Genomic DNA, 19,038 nt, shown 5'->3' with positions numbered 1-19,038 from the left:
ATACAACAATATGTCTACTAAAAAGGCATTTAAAACCACAAATACATTAAAATTTTATATTTATGCCTTTTCTTCAGAAAAAAAAAATCTATCCCACTGAAGCAGTTCACATCTAGTGGTTGCAGCATTAAATCAGCCTCTAGGGCTATGAACATTATGTTCACAAGTATTTCTACAATTCACCAACTGGTTTAATATGGGTATAACAGTTACAGTACTTAGTTTAGAACCATATCTGTAGGACAACAGGCAACAGAGCTAAACATCTCTTTTCCTCTAGGATTGGAAAGATGCTCTCTCATTTATTCTTTCAATGGGCACCTACAGGAGCACCACGAAATCAAGGATGTGGGAAAGATGCAGAATCTATTCCAACATTTGGTTGCTTCAGTTTGCGCAGCAAAGAGCATAATCTAAAAGGCTGTCATTGAAAGGCTATCACTATATGTGTGATATATATATATATGCATATATAAAAAATACACTTGTAGGGAAGGACAAAAGGATTGTAGAGAAGGTAGGTAATTCATTGTCACATTCTTCTTCAGAATGACAGGAAAACACACAGAAGCTTACTTCCAAAGAGGCATTCAAATAAAGTAAAACTTCAACAAAAAAGAGAGTAAGGAACCTTCTTCGGTAGCTTTAAGTAATACAATAATTGTTGTTCAAATGTATCAATTTTCTGCATCTTACTCAGCTTTTACCACAATAATGTCTTAGTGTATTCATTTTTCCTCAGATGAGTATCTTCAGCGCAGCCCTTTTTAAATGGCTTCTTTGGCCAAGGGAAGATACTTATGCAGAAACTGTAGTTTTTGAGACAGGAAAAAGTCTTGCCTAAACACAACTTGGTCCTCGAATGCAATCACATTAAGTTAGGCTAACAGACATCAAAAATCAAATTGAAAAGTTTCTGGTTTAGCTTGTGTCCATGAAATTCTCATCTGCATGGCTGAGGAATTTTTCATTGAAGGACAGCCTGACTCCATCCAAACAGATTTTATTAGATCTCCAAGCTAGACGTAGCCCTCAAGGTACACCATCTATATGTCACAACTTTTAAGGATGTTAAAAATTACTGTGAGAGGTAGTGCTGTCAGATGACCAAGTGCTAGTCTGCGGAGAGAAAAAATATATCAGTGCAGGATGACAGGCTTTAAACATGGCCAAGGAGCACATTGCAGAAGAAAGTACTGGGAGACAGACTTTGGGAAGAAGGGTTGACAAAATGCATCTTTCCTTGCTTTAACCAGTACAGCTGACACATAACCGGATCACGCCCCCAGTTGGAGACATAAATACAAATACATACATAATACAGAGGAATTATGGCTGAAAATATATGTGCAGGTTGAGGCTGGCTAAGAGTAAGCAAGTTATTTCTTCATAGCAGTGCACCAGTGTGCAAGATACAAGAAAAGCAGTACGAAGAAAAAATAAAAATATATACATTTATATAAAATTTAAAAAAGGAGACTAGCCAGCCTCCTTCCTACAGGATGGCCAAAGAGGAAGAAAATCTCTATTGTATTATGAATCTTACTTGATAGTTTTGTATAGGCTTATTTTATCCCTTTGTCACTCACCTACAGCCTATATTTTCTGTCAAAGAGGCCTTACCCCTACCCCAGGTTCCAGCTCCTATTGCCCTTACCCCCTTGCCTTTCTGGAACACCCCAAAAGGACAGAACTTGCTCCGGGACTCACCTAGCACCTACCCAGACACAACCAAAGCTCAGCAGCCGGCACGTTAGCTGCAGGGCTGGAGGACAACATGTTGCCTTTCATGGAGAAAGACCTGTAAGTGTAGTGAGCAGCAATGGTACCCAAGGCTACATGACATCTGCTCCAAGAGATTTGGCTCTGAAGTAGCTCACTGTATGACTGCACCTCTTAGTGGGCTGTAAGGGGTTCAGTGAATTTTGTGGGTCATGCCTTTGTCACTAAGTTTACAAGTTTAGCTTCAAAATCCAATGCCCTGCTGCGATGCGGAATAAAGTGACCTGCATGAATTGCAGTCTATTCCCCATCAAGCACTATTCTTTTTCACACTATCCTAAAAATCAGATTAGTATCAAGACACATAATCAGAAGAAACACGGAAAAACATAAACCTGGATTCCACTTAGAGTTTACCACTGGTCTGTTTCCAGAAGTCACTTATAAATAATTAAAAGAACAAAGTATGATGAAGAATATTTTGGAAATCTTAAAGCCACTGCTTGAGCCTTAAGGAGCCAGCTGTTTCTTCTGCAGAAACTGTTTTCTATAGCATGATATTTCAGTGCTATTAACGAATACAAAGTGGGTGGGAGGAACGGAAAGGCACAGTAAGACAGATAGCTTTGTTCAGCTACTTAGTATTGCAAAGCCAGCATTCTTCAGCTGCAGCTTGTATCTGCTCCCTGTCCCTCCCACCCCTCTACTTTCCCCCACTTCTTTGTGTGCAATCGTATTCACAGGGATTATTTGGGAAACCATTAGCCTTACAAATCCCTGAACTCAAGGCGAAGCGGTATGTTTCCCAGGTTGCTGTGTAAGTTCTTTAATTACCCTCTTTCCCTGACCTCTGACTCAGATTCCAGTCTGTCCTATTACGCAGCATAAGTACAGACATCCAAAAGTGGGGGGAAGGATCAGGAATCTGCCATCATAACAAACTGAATACTGGAAAAAAACCCCCACAGGTTCAATTCTCTAATTTGACTAAAGAATACAAAGAACCTATAGGCAATTGTTTAACAAATGCTTTTCTGAATTCAAGCCATATATAGCATAATAGCACTAATATAGGTATAATAGCACCAAGGGGTTAGTTCCAGGTTTCACTGGATTTTTACCCCATTCTGATGTCCCCAGGTTTTCTGAAGACCAGCACTTTTAATCAGAGTGCTTTGGAGCAAGTTAGGAGTACCTAAGACTAGTAACCCTATCATCATTTATGGAGTCCACACCTGCAGAATCCTTTGAGGATTTCTTTTTAAACTTCATTGCAGACAGATTAGAAAGACACTAGAAGATACAGACAAGAAGGTCTAGAAAAACATTATTTAGCAGTGCATATATTACTGCTTTATTACTGAGAAGAACATCTGCCACCACAGATTAAAAGTCATTGCATCAAATCGGATCAGTTCAAAAGTTATTCTAGGAGGTAGAACAAAACACAAGTGTTTGCAAAAATGGTATAGTTTCCTTTACGCTGACAGAAAAAAGGAACATTGGTATATCATTTGAAGTTTCTAGATTTCTTGAGATGCCCATATTTTACCAGAGTTACTCCACTGTATTTTTTCCCAATAACTGTAGTTGGTTAGAAGACTTTCTCTCTACAGGCCTTCATCCATCTCTAGGTTACAGCAACAGGACATACCTGGGCATGAAGCATCAGGATGAAGGGCACAGCTAACAACTCCGTTCTCACAGTACTGCATTGCTGATCACAGACTAAAAACCATTTATGTGAAAAGGAAGGCTCCATCTACAGCTACTGAAACTATTTTCCATAAGAACACAACATCACCATAAAGCTCCCCACTTTCTGCTAAAAAAGAAAACAAACAAAAAAAACCCCCAACACCCAAAACCACCTGAGAGGTTTTATTCACATCAGTTAATATGCCATCTAGGAGCAATGTGAGTCCTAGTATGATGAGAGCCATAGAAGAATCTGCAAGGTACAAAATAATGTGGCAAGTTTTTTCCTGGTCCGCTCTCCGCTGAAGCCAATGGAGTTGCAGTGGAAATAAGCTATTTGCACTGTGCAATAGTGGTAATACAAATAATAAAGCCCTAGCTGTTTCTTTATTAGAATAATTTATTGTTGCAGACATTTCAGTAAGCAACAGACTCAAACCCTGCCATTCCAGGATATAATTAATAGGGTTTGAAGAAAGGTGAACATTGAGAAGATGCAGGTGAAAAGCATTTTCTCCTTTTCTTCTTCTACCTTAGGAGGAGTGATGGTTCTCCTCAACCGAGAAATATGTATATGACCTCCCTGTAGCTTCACCGTGTTAGTCTCATAATTGACCACAGGACTCCAACAGTGCCTGCAGACAATATCAAAAGCTGAAAAATCACTGACATGAAAAGCAAGAAATAAAATCTGGACTCTAACTCACAAAGACAGATAATGCCATTCTTGCTCTATTTCTCCAGTGATTAGCACATAACTATTGTAGCCATGTTAGAACAGACAACCCGCTTACCACACTGACACTATTATTTGTAGTAGATTGCTTACATATTTGATATTGTTTGGAAGAGTAAAGAACTAGGGGGAAGAAATCCCAAAGCAACTGTCTTCATTCCTTTTATTCTTCCTGCTGCTCTTCACAGGGCATTTTGGCGGCCGTGTTTCCTAGGAAACTGCGAGGGGTTGCTCTGCCAGTGGGTATGTTGTGAGACTGCTTGCCAGCACTCTGGGAAGGGTTTAGAGTGATCGACATGTCCACAGGATGAACAAAGGAAATAAAAGTGTAACAGCCTGATTAATGTGTGATATTGGAGAGACAACACAGACTAGCAGATACCCTCCAAATATCACTGACTGTTAAAGGTAAAGTCAGGGTATTCTGCTACTCCAACCTAGTTATTGCACTTGTTATGCTAGCAGAATTTAAGAAATGGTTTCAGTCTGTTCTAAGCCAATTTCCAGCATGAAGAAGTAAGTCTGCACACCAGGAAATGCTTTTTCAACCCAAACATAAGAAAATAAATTAAAAAAACATCCAAAAGGCAGAGCCAGAGTCCTTCCCTTTGGTCTTCAGCTTTGGGCACAGTAAATTCAACAGTTTAGCACCATCCCAAAACATGAAGCTTTTCTTTCTTCCCTCTTCCCCACTGACATCTCTGAGAGATGTTTCACTAATGCAATAGATAGTTACAGACGTTCGTTGCCAAAAGAGGTTCAGGTACAGCACTCTGCGTGTGTCTGACGGAAAGCAATACCCAACAGTTGTCGGAGGCTAGGGCTTTCACCGTGTATCTTCTCCTTCCTGTGGAAAAAATGCTTTCACAACTATTTCTGTTGAGGGTTAGACCAGAAGTTATTCAAAGCTAAGGAAAGCAGTCTAAAATTCTTTGTTACTACCAGGTACACAGATAATACAGAAAGTTAATGGAAGTTCACAATTCAAGTGCACATGTGCTAGCCATTATCTATCTACTTATTTTGCAACAAGACAGTGCACCTATCTTATGAGCCTTTCCTAAAATTTATCTAACAGTATCACAAAATATTTTGACCCTACAAAAAAAAAATGGAGAAAAAGTATATGGGATTGAAAACATCACTAAGAGGAGCATTTATTTTTCTATCCCCAGTACATGTGCATTCAAAATATTTGCCATACTAAATGATATAATATCTTCTTCATACCACATACTGTGAAATCTCAATAAGCTACTTTACTCATTCCCTTTCTTCCTTAGAAAATGGAGATTCATCAAAACTGGGATTTTCCATGAAACATGGTATGTTAAAATTTTGATAAGTAGGAAGGTTTTTCAGGCCTATGATACAATTGCTTTACATAATATTTCATATTTCTATCTTTGAGCAGTCATTTGAGCCAAAGAAAAGATTAAGTTCAGGGATCCTCCTCCAAATCAAGCAGAGTAGGATCTTGGATTCTAAACATCTGTAAAAAAAAAAAAAGTAAAAATGTGATCAAGACATATAGATGGAATTTGTCTCTAACTATTTGATCATAGGATCCTTGCTTTTTAAGAACAGACGTTGTTGCATTGACAAGATCAGAGCATTAGTTCCTCCTGTGTGCTGTCTTTAAAATCTGGACCAGGATTTCCTCCCTCCTGAACATTGGTATGTATCATTTTTGAATAAAGAATATTCTTATGAGTGAAGAATTCATAAGATTTGTAGGCAATACATGCAAGTACAGCCCGCTTCTGTTAAATGGGTATGAAACTCATAAAACTGAAATCTGCAGAATGTACCACCCAAGAATTCAGAAGAAACTACAATTATCTTTTTCATATCTTTGCAAATCTGAAGTAATAACATTGTCACTTCATTAGAAAGGATAACCTATGAGGATCAAGAAAAAAGAAATATATAATGTAGGCAGCATAAATTGTAAATTAATGAAAACCTGTAATTCATAATTCACTTTTCTTCTTTTTAAGCTTGTAGATGATTTTTTTTAAAATCCAAGTGTTCAGTCGATGTGGTGCTCTCAGCCAATTTTTCTTTCAGTTAAAGCTGAGAAACAGCAAATCTTATGTGGTTTTTGAAGTTTTTCAGATTTGAGAATACGCATAAAAATGTCTCAAGGACACCTCCTTGACTGGAATAGTGATTCCTTGGATGTCCCCCTGCCTTTCTTTTTTTTCCCCTGCTAACTCCTATTTTCAAAAAAGAAAGGCAGGCTGATGTTGATTCCCTCCTGCATCCTTAGAGAAAGATTAGCTGGAATACAGTGAATTAGCTTACTCACAAAGGATGCTGAAATGGCTGATCAATGTAGTGAATCAGCAAGTTTGTTTGCAAGAGAAAGCTTAATAACTGAAATATGCAAGTTAGATGTACTGGAGAGGCAGTTATAGAAGAACATTGGTCTCCCATGTCATTAGTTTTCCCTTTAATTTCTCAGAAAGCTCACTTACACCTGAAAAAACCAGCAAGCAGTTGCCAAAACATTTGCTTCTTATTCTCTAACACTGAATAAGACTTACAGAGCTGAACAGGGAGAAATAGGTATTAACAACTTTACCAGCTATGTATACAATCCCGTTGCTAAAGTTTAAATCTGACTCGAAATGTAACTTCATCTGCTTGTATTTGTGTCTTATGAAGAAGCAAAGTTGTATGTGCATTAAAATTGAGGCAAATCTCCAAGGTAGATTTTATTTCAGAACTAGGTCTTCCCTGTGTTAGGCAAACTGTTGCTGATCTGTTTGCAGAGCAGGCACAGCAAACAGAGTTTATTCTTGCATGGCTCTTCCCTCATTTTGCAGAATATTTTCAAAACACGGTAGGGATCGCTTGATCTTTCCCTAAGAACCTCTCCTGCTGGGCTTCTGCAGGCCTTCATTCCCTCTGCCCCTCATTCACAACCCATCTGCAGCAGAATAGTTAATCAGCCTACTGCAGATGCTGCAAGGCAGCTTTGCGTCCATGGACTCAGTTGAAATGGAGGATTAAATTACTCAGTGTCTGGAACAGATACAGACATAGGTCTGGGTGATATCATGAAAGGAAACCAGTTGGGAGAGGAAGCGGGTTTTTTCCCTCTTTGCCCCAAGATTTGTTAGGCTTTTCAGACTTTGTTGCTTGTAAAGAGATGGATGTTGACCTGGGCTGGTGACAGACCTCGGAGATTCCAGCAACCAAGCATGGAGTTGGTCCATTTGCATATGTTTTGATCATTGCTGAAACATGCAGCTTTTACAAAACCAGGTCCAGAATAAAGAAACTTCAATGCACTTTACTTAACCCTTTATTGTGGACTGGTAATACTTAGCGTTTACTTTATAGAAAATGTTCGCATTGTTGATCCCAAATTGCTCCTGAAAGGTAAATAAAGGCATCTTGGTTTTCCAATTTAGGTAGAACAAAGAAATCTTGATTTGTTGCCTGCTGACAATAGCATCTGTTGCAAATATTACAGGATGGCTTGTTCAACTGCAAAGCTCAGGTGCTCTAATGTTCCAGTTCTTTGGAATTGATTTGTGGTACAAATGTTTGTAATCATAACAACTTATTTCATATTTTCCATCTTTCCTGCAAATATTATAGTGAATGACTGCAGTGTTCTCACTGAAAACAGCAGCATAATCCAAAATGATGGCCTGTAACAAAGGGCAGGAGTGAGGTGAAACTTGGCTTAATAGTTTGCTTAATAGTGGCATTTATTTTTCACACTCAGTAGATGCTAATTTTGCAGTCTCTAACTTGCAATGCTTCCGCACATGCTTAACTTTAGGCAAACACTAACTTCTAGTATTTTGTTAGATGCCATTCATTTTAAGTCAAGAATACACATCTGTGAGCAGCAAGGACCATTTAAAGTCCCAAACCACTACGCTGCAAACAGAGACAACATGACAACATGCTTACAGGTGGGAGCAAAGTTGAGACTGTGCAGGATTCATTGTTGGTATGCTAACACAGTGTTCAGTCTATCTATATTTCTACTTATGGCCCTACAGAAAAAAAAAAAAGGCAAACAAAAATCAACTTCCCACAAGGAAGAAGCCTGCTTTAGCTTCACACCTAACCTAAAAATCCAAGGAAAAAATACTTAAAAGAAAAAAACTAAAAAAAAAACCCCAAAACCAACCCAAAAACCGACAAAAAAAAAGGAAATCCAAGTAATATTTTGAAACTTGACATCTATCTCATTCATTAATTAAATACTATTTTTCTTATAGTTACCACTGCTCTCTAAACTGCTAGTGAAATTTGTTTACTTCTGCTAAAGAGATGAAGTTCTGCAGCTTTAAGTCAACACAAAGCCACATGAAACTGGATCAATACAGTCAACCATTGGGAAGGTGCCAGATGCATCTCCATGGAAAGTTTCCTGCAAACATTCCAGAAGTGACAGTAAGTGCCACCTTCCCTATTGCAGGTATCCTCAGATGTTACAGAACAACAAGAACAAAACCAAACCATCGAATCGCTTTCTAATTTTGGTCAGTTCTAGTTATGAGAGTGCCAGCGTTGGTATTTATTTTCTGATGAGAAATGACACAACAGAAACCATTTTAATCGATCATTTTCACGTGCTTCTAAATCTGCCACAAGAACCTGAATTGCAATCTAATAGAAATATTCATTTCAGTATTACTACAGAGTAGCAGATAAGAATTTTCAGTGACTTTGCCTTAAATTTAGGGAAACTCCATTAGAAGTTTGTGGAGAAACTCTACATTTGCCTGTGTGGCAGGAGCTGTTGTCTAGTCTGTGTAACACAGATTATTCCTACCTGAGACATATTTACAATCACACAAAGATAACCAACTGCTTTGAAAAAGGTCATTCTGCACCCTAAGGTGGAAAGAACAGATGGAGAACTATTTTGGGCTGGGTTAGGAAAAACAGGCCCTGAAAAGCCATTCTTCTATTCAATTTCAAAAATCATTAATTTTCATGTACAGCAAGTTTCAACAAGAGTTATTATGGACTTTTATCATCAATGGTGATACAAATGTTTCCCCTCAATTTCCTCCCTTACAGAAGCCTCATTCAAGTCTAAATCTTCACCAGCTATATTCACGGTTAGTGATCTGTCAAATTCTCCCACTTCAATAATAGATAAAATTTTGAATACATAAGAAGCCATCATCTGCCGTGCACGGGAGATACGCAAGAAGTTCAAGGAACCTCCCAATCTTTTTCACTGTAACACTCCCTGACATAAGCAGTGGTTTCAAATGTCTTTTTGTTAGGTTCGCAGTTAGCTATCAAGTCGAACTACACGTATTTTCTTTTTCCTGCCATCAAACAGGCCTCCAACTACCCTGAGAGGCCAACGGGAATGCCAGGAGAGCATTTTTAATACTTTCTGCTAGATCAGCCATACGGAGAACTCATTTGCCCTGTGCGGAACATACTGATTTCCCTTTTCTTTACCGAGGGGCATTGAAGTCAATGAGCTGAAGCGCTCGATTCTCTTGGAATATTTCAGACATTAGTAAAAATGTCTCAAAAAATAACTTTCTCGCTCTGTCCTGCATATAGAGACTGCACTTATTCTTAATGCTCTTCCCAAATCTTGCCAAATTTAGTCACCCTAACATCATGTAAGCATAGTGTGACAGGTATTTAAAAGACTATAAAATGAAGACCATTTCTAAGAAGAAGATAACACTAAATACAAATCAAGCAAAAGCCAAAAGTTTAGAGTTGTCACTCAGTATCTTTTTCTTCCTCTGCTTTGATCGTGCATATGGGCTTTACAGTCTGAATTTCACTGTGGATAAAATACACCACTACCAAAACCCAACAGACATACAGAGGAATACTCTGCAACTTCTACTGTAAGGGCCTCAGAATAACTTATAATTTAATATTATTACTTCAGTCAAAGGGAACAAATAGCTCAGATTAGCAGAGCAGAATGTTGCTAAGCAATGCTGTACCGGAGTTTACACAGGACGGTAGAGGGGAAGATATGGGTGGGACAAGGAGATGCAGATGTGTACGGTTCCCTGCTCAACAGGAGGAACTCCTTCCTTGCCACACGACTGAGTGGGAATAAAATACAAAGCTATCATAACAGCAAAAGTACTTAGGAACTCCACATCACTTTTAAGGAAACTGGAGTGCAAAACTTTATTGACTGAACTTGTGATGCTTTATCAGAATATCTAGATACAGCTATATCTAGATATTATAATAATACAAATAATATAATATACATTCATATAATATATAAAATAAAAATAATATATAGATATGCTTAGAGATACTTCATACTGATGGCTGTTAAGTAACACAAGTTTCCGAGTCAGGCCACTGGCTAATTAATTTTCAAAAAGTGAACAACTACCACATCTAAAATTGTAATTTGACCATTGGTTTGAAAGCCTACAACTAGACAACCTACACCGGTATTCAAAATAGTTAGGATGACTGCAGTTTGAAAGGAGCAAAATCTGAAAATATTTCTACTTTTTAAAAAGTATAGACGGTACTTGTCCTTTCAGCATTGTGAAGACAGATAAGAGCAATTACTTGAAAAGAACACATTTGAAAATCTACGATCTGCTGCAATCTTAAACACTCCTGGAAATTAGAATAAATTTCCGAGAATGCCGAGAATAAAGTTTTCCTAAGAAAGCACTAAAAATAAGATTATTAAAGAGATATTATATGTTAGGCAGTGCATATTAAGAATGTACCAGATATTGAGAAAAGCAATATAGTACTGTGCAAAGTTTTTAAAAGTACCCTTATTTTCCAAGCATTTTACTGACTGAGGTCACTACTCTCTTTATATAAAACCTTTCTGCTTCCCCCCCCACCGCTTCATAAAACAGTCATTCTTCATTAAAGCTATACACGATACCTCCAAAATGAACTCTCTTCTTGGATCTTGACTTTTCAGCCATAGTTTCTAACCAGCTTACTTGAGCTCTGTGTGCTTCTGCATCCTCATGAAGAAAAACATCCCCGACACTTAATTTCAAAATATACTATTTTAACTACATAAAAAAAGTTGAAGCTTCTCAAGAAATGTAGGATTTGACAAGTGTTCTAAATTTCTTATACAAAATGCTGCTGGAAACAATTCTTACTTTTTAGAGAACAGCAACAACAAAAATCCCAAATGAAGATGACCACAAACAAGAAGTCTGATTTTACACAAGTTATAGGCTGAGACTCAAAGCCCACATCCTTTCAGTTCCACACTGTACCAAGAGATTTTTTTCCCTGCTGCAGGTTTCCATGGAAATGGATCAGTCACTAATCTAAATAAGCGCGGGTGAAGGACGCCTGAAAACCTAGAGCAATTACGCATGCCATTAGAGGAAAAGAATATGATTCAACCCAGCTATTAGAAATGTGGCACAGCTATCACTTCTGTATATTGTTGTAGTGTTCTAAAACCAAAACTGCTTTATTTTTTTAAACCCACTCTTTTACTGCCTATAAGAAGGGGGAAAAAAAAAGAAAAAGCATTAAAAATACCTCTCACGTAACAAGCACACAATGAAGTCAGACTGTATCAGTTGCAAAACACAAATGTAGTTAATAACACACGTTTGTTTTGCCATGAAAATCCACTGTACATGAAAACTTGTCTTTCCATTACTGGTCAAAGATACTTCACTTTAGTCATTTCGATGAGCAACAGAAAAGTGAATACTTTGATCTGCATTAAAGGGCTAATGATCCTTTAAAAAAAATGATGTAAATATAATGTCTGATTAATGTATTACTAAACATCCATGTGTAACCACAGCATACATGTCAGGCATAGGTGGGTCTCTACTTACAAAGACAATTGCAGTTCAGCACCCATACTAACTCTGTGTGTATAGCATATACGCATATATATAGCATATAGCGGTATGGGCACCCATTCTTCTCTATTTGTGCGCAAGTGCTTACAGCTCTATTACATGGCACATAAGGATCTCCAGATACCCCCGGCTGACATTTCACCTCTGTCACACGGTGTATACTTCTCCTTTGGTTCATGTAGCAGGCACACGAGCAGTTTGGGATACATGTCACCTAGCCTTCTTGTCCTCCTGCTGCTTTGCACTCAACCTGTTCCTACCTCGTCACACAGGCAAATTCCGAATGATGTGGAACAGGGACTGTGCTGTTGCATATGAACAAATGTTTTGCCAAAAAGGCAGAGAGTTATTTCAGACTATTTGAACTTAGTATTACTACCCAGTTATTCTTCTCCTTCCCTCACTCTTGAAGAATGAACTATTGTAGTACAACTGATAAGAGAAAACACTGGGCAGCCTTGAAAAGATACAGTTTTAGGATTCTAATGACAATTTTATCAAGTTCTGATTGCCTACATCAGGTTTTACAGAAAATGTCTCCCAAATGGTTGTAATTATATAGGAGAATGAGATTACTGAATAAATAGCGCTCTTCCAAACTCTGGAGCACAGATCTGAGCTCTAGTATCTGCGCTACACGTACATATGCCAGGAATGTGCTAGCTTGTAGTCCCCTTGACAAGTTTACTTGAAATTACCGCAATTTCAGCCAATAAACATTGCAATTAGACCACAAGCAGTAGGATCTGAGAAGGAGGAAACACACTTCTGGAGTAAAAGATCTCTTAAATTTTTAATTGCAGTCAAGTCTCTAGTCTGCGTGAGTGCCATTTCCAGACCACAGCTAAGCACTCTGCACCTACCTGGAGTACTGGGTACATGTAGTGAAGCAAGCACTCAGGAGGCAGAGAATTGGTTTTTCTTACATGCTTAGGGTTCTCCTTGCTGACGTCAAGGCACCACTGGGAATAAAGTCTAATTAGTTATATTCGAAGTCATAGGATGTAAAAGCCAGAATGAGGGAAATGAAAGACAGCTTAGACTAAGGCTAGCAGAGAAAGCAGTGTGAAACAAGACAGGAGCAGCAGCAGAAACTGCATAGGAGAAGAATGGGACTTCAGAAAGGAGCAAAGGGTAACGAAGCAAAGAAGACATGACAGGGTCTGTCTAGTGGAGTGGACCCTGCCCAGGGCCAGGACTGTAACCTCAGACTGCTTGTTCCAAACCTTACAAGCGTTCTCTTGTGCAGCTTATTCATAGAGGAGGATGCCATACCACTCCTAATCTGCTGCTCCTCAAACCACAGAAACAAAACATCTTGGGGCTGAAATTCAGTCAGCGGTTCAGACACTGTCTCTGGCTCTCCTACAGGCTATACCTTAAGCATTTAGATTTTAACTACCGTTCCTATTTTTTCCCACCACAGCCTCACTATGTCATTTCAGCAGTTGTGGGAAGCCTGGAAATCCAAACACGTAAGACCTGTACATTTTGCATCAACAGCAAGATTTATGACTGCAGAATAGTCAAGTCTAATGAATCTAAGCAACAAGTTCATGTCATTTTATATATGCATCCTGCGTGTCCCTGTCATTTTGTTACCCATGTAATACAAGCACCAGTGCTATGCAAGAGCTATTTACGCAAACCTGGAAGTATAGGCAGTAACAGTTCTAGCTGTGTATTCAAAAGATGTGCCACTTGAAAGCATGATTACTAAACATGGATATTAATGAATATTTGACTAATAAAGAGTAGGTTTGTAGTCCATCATAAAGACACTTGCATTACTGTAGGCTATAGATATGCAAACCAGAAAATGTCCAAATACAGCAATTAAATAATAAACTGAACTGCCAGTGGTAGGAGTTTGAGTTTGCGGGTAATATACAGATAAAGTAATTCACCAGTTTAAAAAGAAAAAAAAAAAGATAAACTACAAGATGCACTGCAGCGCTTTCCTACTGGCTAAGAAATTAGTTAAGTGTACGTAAAGGGAGTGCTTGACTTGGACTCTAGTTGCTAGTGAAGCTACATTTGTTGTATTTGCAAAAGCCAGTGTAAATATAGTTCGTAAGTTAAAAGGTCAATCCTGAACTACCTACAAGTTCCTCAGATGCCAAAATGGGCAATGGGAGAGGTAAAATGTGGGGAAAGTACACCTTGGTCTTCTTGTTGCTTCTATATCAATATTTCCAGAATTAGTTATTCTTCATTTGGGATAGACCTTTAAAAAGGGTGCAGATTAGACATTAAAGCAAGGGATTAGAAAAGTAGCAGATAATTTGTCTTTGCTGCTTCTGGCTTCACCTTTTCAGTGACTGTGATTTTTATGAAGAAGAGGGTAAAAAAGATACATGGAAAAATTACATGGCAGTTGTTCAGGCATCAGATTAAAAGAAAAAATAAAAGCTGAATGCTTTGTCTGGATGTACAGCAAAAGAGAGTTCTAATGCTGATGGGCCATGTCTGCACACATACTCCTGAAGTGGAAAATAAATGTACAACCATATACAGAATATAACTGAATTATCCTGAAATATTTTTCCTGGTAAATACATATAATCATTTTTCTCCTAATATATTTATCATTGATGATTTTCCCTTGTTGACTCCATTGCCTAAAATTCTTGTCCCTTTTTAATCCATCAATAAAAAGTACTAAACATGCAGTATTTACCATTTCATTGCTGACTGAATTAGCAAGAAATATATTTTTATTATGAAATAAAAAAACAAGCTAGTGTAGTCTTTCACTGCATAGAGGAGAATTCCAAAAGTCTGGGTTTTCTCCTACAGGAATTCTTTAAGAACAGTAATTCTTCGTGCTCTCACATCAAAAAATCAGGGGGAAAAAGTGCCTAAGGCCAGAACAAGCTGAACCACTCAGGATGCTACAGGACCCACAGAAGTATTGTGAAATGAATATGATGGAAAATGTCATGCAAGAAGAAATAATTGTTTGCTTTTACATCATTAAAACAAACACCCAACATTAATATTTTTTTTTTAACATGACTGGCAGGATTAGGAAATTTCATTTTGCAATAAAAATTAACATCCAAAGCCTAACAAGGTGGTATCTACCCAACCAGGAGAAGCTTCTAGGGGAATCCCAGCAAAGTATAGAAAGCTGCATCTTACAAAATGTCCAAAAGAACCAGGCCCAGCAAGGAATTTAATTTTGACTCTGAAAAGTAAATCTTATGAAAATTTCCCTATTAATCCCATATATAAGTTGACCTTTGTTTTCTGAACTGAAATGCTAACCTTCAGATTCCTTTCTATGCAAACCCACTTAAAATTACACGACGAAAATACCTGTATGTGGCATTTTCAGTCCAAGGAGAACAGAACATGATTAACCTATGTACTAGGTATATTAGCCTAACAGACTATCAGAGAAAGAAAGAAAGTTTTCATTGTCCAACTCCAAATTTAAAAAAAAAAAAAAAAAAAAGAGGGACATGTATACATTAAGAACACTAAAAGATCATACTACACATCAGCTTGAATATATATTATCCTTTACGTTAGCTTTCAGTTTGTTAGTTCTAACACTTGCACTTAAATGTCTTTTCTTCATCTGCTAAGTCTTCAAAAAAGCAGCAGAAAGTAGGTCTTCCTTCTCAAATCTGACAATCTTTTATCTACACCTCAAGCCAGACCTTTCAAGTTTCATTTTCTAACATTTAGTCAAATCTAGACTAAGAATTTATTTTAAAAGTGACAGTAAAATGCTTTTGAAAGTTAAGATTTTAGACCTCTACTATGACAGAAACTTTAAAAGTTTTATTTATAACACACTTTGAAACCTTTAGGAAATACAATGCCATGAACAGATCACTAGAAAATTACGTGGCTTTAAATTATATACCGATTAAATTGAATAGTGACTTGTCCAGTTATTATCAAAATCCAGCCTCACTTCAGTGAAGATTAAAGCAAAGGGTGTATGATGATACACAAATTTGGAATAATATTTGAATGTGTAATTGTAGGCATATATAAGTATTACAAAAATTAAAAATCTTATAGCTTAAATAATGCCATTCAGACAAAATTATCTAAATTTAAGTGAAAATCATCACTGAAATGATCACTGTGAGCAGTAAAAGATAAGCTTATTACTGTAGATTCATAAAGTCACTACAACTATCTAAATCTTTGGGGTATTTCTCCTCAGAATAGCACTGCAATTTAGAGAATGAGGTAACAGAGGCACAGGGACTGTAAACAGCATGCCAAAAACTACAGCCGAAGACAAAGGGAAGGCAATAAACCTGTTTCAAAGTAGTTCAGCTGAAAAAGCATTTGAGCTTTAAGTTTATAAGTCTAACAATAAAAATGTACATCTGATAATTGTTACAGAAATGTCAAAACTTATTTTCTATAGATATCCAAAGGCTAAAGAAGCAGGAATGGCAAAAAAAATTGTTATCATTTCCAGATGTTTTCTGTAAGTCTAAATGACTAATTCTTGGAAGCAAGTAGCGATATGGAAATGAATTCTCTTAAGACTGATATATTCCTGAAACTCCATTATGTATCATGCTTAATGCCTATAAACTAATAAGAAAAAACTAATTATGTTGCATCTTTGTGCTTAGGAGATTTTTAGTTATGAGATTTGTAAAATGTTATAACTGAAGAAATCAAATACTCTGGGTATATTACTCATGTGAAAAAAAAGTTCAGGAGGCTGATGACAAGAAGGGGTAGAGCCAGAAGAAAACAGGAATTTGGGTGCATTGCACATAGTCAACAGTTACTAAGGATTCTTTTATATATCACTCATACTTAAGTAGAGAGCACCATTAACTTTGTCCAGCAACAGCACATCTCTAGGCATACTCCTTGTTTTATAAAATTGGTAGCAATAATCCCTGCTAAACTTATCCCCAACTAACAGTAACCAGAAGAGGACTAACAATCTCAGTGAAGTTTCAGCTTTCACACATATGTCCTTATCATTTCAGATATGAAGAAAAAAAACCATCTGACCAACTGTAGGTTTCAGAATACTATCTGCTCAAAAGTGTTATAGTTTGGTGGTGGTCCTGAGTCCCAGTGAAAGAGAAGTGCTAGTTAGCTTCACCCCAAAAAGGGAAAAGATTTAACTAGAATTTGCCCTGGGTCATAGGGAAAGAATTGCCAGTCCCTCAGCTCTCCTTTACTGGGGTCCAAAACCAAAGGAACAAATCAGTGTACTGGGCTGGCAGCTGGAGGTGCCAGAAGATTTACTACTCTGTTCTGCGAAGCATTTAAGACCAGAAGAGTTTCTCCCCAACAAAATGAGGAGAAAAATAATGAAGTACTTCTGCAGCCTATTAACCTGTCACGATTAATGGGGTTCCCTAGAATCAGAATGCTTGTTTTTTTCCCCCCATCTTAAAGAAAAATAATGTAAAAGGCTTAGCGTAGTGAACCTCCCAATTGAATCAGTGAACCTCCCCAAACCACTGTAAAACTTGCAACACTTACTGAAAACGTAGCCTTGACCTAATGGAAACTTTTATATTGTGGACTTTGTGGCATCTAAAATTTTACGGGGCGGGGGGGGAGGGAAGAGAAGTTGAAGAGATTTTGAGTTAGTGAATTTTTGTTTTGTAGTGGTGTCTCAAACATGGGGTGCACTTAATTGAGATATGTACTTAGTAGGTTTATTCCTTTCTAAAAGTGTAATTGAGTGTATTAAGCCAACCTGGATTAGCCATCTCTCTGTACTTGATAATCACGCTCCCTCCTTCTCACCGTGCTCCCTCTCTCCTTATCTCTTTCTCACATATAAATTGCATCTCAGCATACTCAAACTTAATCCTCAAAGGGACCATGCAAATCTAATCCTCCAAATACATCATAAAAAAAAAATCCTGTTTCATTCTATTTACCATAATCCTGAACACAGACAGTACAAGAAATAATCACCAAACAGTGATAATGATTTGCACAGCTTGAAGACTTCTTTTGACACTGAAAATGATATAACTGGTTAAACAATTATACTTTAATACATCACTGTCCAATTACTCTTCACAGGACTGCTAGGGCACTACAAGTTACTGGCATACATATAACATCACGATCATTTTCGGAGAAAAAGGACATATAACTGCTTTTAAATAATCTTCTTCCCCATCATATAACCTGAAGTTGACAACTTGTCACCTCAGTAACATTATGATGTCAAAATTTTAAGATAATATTGTTTGAAAGAAAAAGTCTCCTCTAGAAATGGGTAACAGGAATAAGGTGGCCAAGGGTAGACTTGCTAGTCACAGTATAGTATTTATAGTAAAATGTAGTTCTGTCAGCTTTAAGTGCATTTTGTTATCAGAAAGCGATCTGATCCATAATTCAGATTATTAATAAGACCCCATACGTTTCCACACTCAGAACTCTGTAGGAAGCTACCATAGATTCATAGCGATTTTTTTTAAAACCTGAATTCCTTATTCATCTTGACTTGCAATCACAAAAATCAATTGAGAGTTGTTAAATGTTGACAGCACTAGCCCAACTCCACTGAGGTGTTTTCAGGACTGATCAGCAGGGTGTTCCTCCCAGAACTAAAGTAGTAATAACACTTATTTTTCAAATCTTTTTATCAACGAAATGTCATAAGCTGAAATGCTAGTTATACATAACTACTTCTAATCCTGTGTGTAGATACAAAACACTCAAAATAGGCAGCAACTAAAACAACCTGCCTTCAGTCCGGGGATATTCTTAGTAAAGCCAGTAATCTATCATTTCACATTAGCAGTGTTTGCTTTACTAAATAAGCTTCAGTGATCTGATTCCCCTGCCGCCAGATGTTGTGTTGAAGGCCATCTGTTTTATCCCTGAAGTAATAGAAGCCATCATACATTTTGCTGTGGGATAAAGTGAAGCAGAATGGTCATTACTTAGCCAAAAAAGGAATGAGTAGTTTCCTGAATACATAATTAGAGATCTAATGAATCATAGAATGGTTTGGGTTGGAAGGGACCACAAAGATCATCTAGTTCCAACTCCCCTGCCATGGGCAGGGAC

General features: G+C 37.5%; 1 protein-coding gene across 1 annotated transcript in view; it reads right to left on the bottom strand.

Moving 5' to 3' along the window:
• The window catches only part of SHANK2 (SH3 and multiple ankyrin repeat domains 2), a 314,299-nt gene that overhangs the window by 160,444 nt on the left and 134,817 nt on the right, over window positions 1-19,038 (bottom strand). The window lies entirely within an intron of this gene.

The sequence above is a fragment of the Haliaeetus leucocephalus genome, unplaced genomic scaffold (genome assembly GCF_000737465.1).
Source record: "Haliaeetus leucocephalus isolate CR32 unplaced genomic scaffold, Haliaeetus_leucocephalus-4.0 Scaffold173, whole genome shotgun sequence".
NCBI lineage: Eukaryota > Metazoa > Chordata > Aves > Accipitriformes > Accipitridae > Haliaeetus > Haliaeetus leucocephalus.
Note: the sequence above shows the minus strand (reverse complement) of the source record. Positions and strands in the feature narration are given on the sequence as shown.